This window comes from Paralichthys olivaceus, chromosome 11, assembly GCF_024713975.1.
Source record: "Paralichthys olivaceus isolate ysfri-2021 chromosome 11, ASM2471397v2, whole genome shotgun sequence".
Classification (NCBI taxonomy): Eukaryota; Metazoa; Chordata; class Actinopteri; order Pleuronectiformes; family Paralichthyidae; genus Paralichthys; species Paralichthys olivaceus.
In genome coordinates this window covers 21,909,717-21,910,992 of record NC_091103.1, presented here as the reverse complement: position 1 = coordinate 21,910,992, position 1,276 = coordinate 21,909,717, and positions in this window count along the sequence as shown.

Genomic DNA, 1,276 nt, shown 5'->3' with positions numbered 1-1,276 from the left:
ATTATCCCTCCACTTACTCTGCGCATATTTATACTGTTTTTACAATCTGACTCTGAAATTACAAATTACTCCTGCAGTCAAAGTAAAGCTGCTTTTTCTTTAGAATGGACAATAATAAATAAAATAGAAGATAAGCTTAATTATTTATTTAAAATTATAAACCCATTCCTGATTGACAGGCTGCCATCCTATAACCGAGGGCTGAGTGGTGACACATTCAAATAAGAAGCCATAATGAGATTGATAATGATAATAATACAACTTTATAGACATTCAGCCCAAAGTGCTTTACATGCAGTAAAGATGAAAACATGTTAAAATGATTTTAAGAAACACAAGAACATGTGGAAATGACATTTAAAAGAAAAGGAAAGAAAAAAATAAATAAATACAAATTAAAAAATGCATAACAATATAAAAGAAAGAAAATGATTCTAAATAAGTATTTAAAAGCACAGTGTAAGATGTAAGGCTGAAGCAAAGATACATGTTTTAAGTTTTCTTTTAAAGACTGAAGCTTCTCTGATATTGAGTCTGTTCCACAACTTTGGAGCGTAGTTTACAAAAGTGAAGCAACACTGAGAACTGAGCCCAGGAACTGTAATGAAGTAAAGTGAGGATCCAGTTGTTGCACAGTTAAACCTGCTCTTGTTTGTTCAGATGAATACTCCCTCTGGTGGTGTGGGTACAGCAGAAGTAAAGGCTTGGAAACATGCTTTACCCTCAAGTGAACTTTGGTTATAGGCAATATTCTGCAAATATACCAGCCGTGTTTTTGATCGGAGATGGGATTTTAAGTCGTGTTTCATGTAATTTGTCTGTCTGTGTGTAGATTAGATTAGATTAGATAGAACGTTACTGATCCCTTTGGGAAGACTCCCTCAGGGAAATTAAAAAGAAGTGTAGCTGCTTTCAGATCTGCACTGAACTCAAGAGATCCTCCAGACGTTTCCGGAGTATGTGTGAATGCAAATGTCCAAATGAGAGCTTCCGGACTTTCTGCAGACTTTATACAGAGGGCCAATTGGAGATGGCACCGATGGGAGAACACTGCAGGAGATCCTCCAAAGGACTCGCCGCAAGCAAGTGGGCATGTTGATGATGTTTCTAATTCGTGACAGTAGTAAAAATGAAAAAGAAAACAAATATCTTTAGATGAACAAGTGCAACCAAACACATAGAAGTCAGAGTGTCAGTGACAACCGGTGTCAGTGAGCTGAAAACAAAAACAGTGTTGCATGTGAACGTGTGAAAGTGCAGACCCAATTCTCTCAAC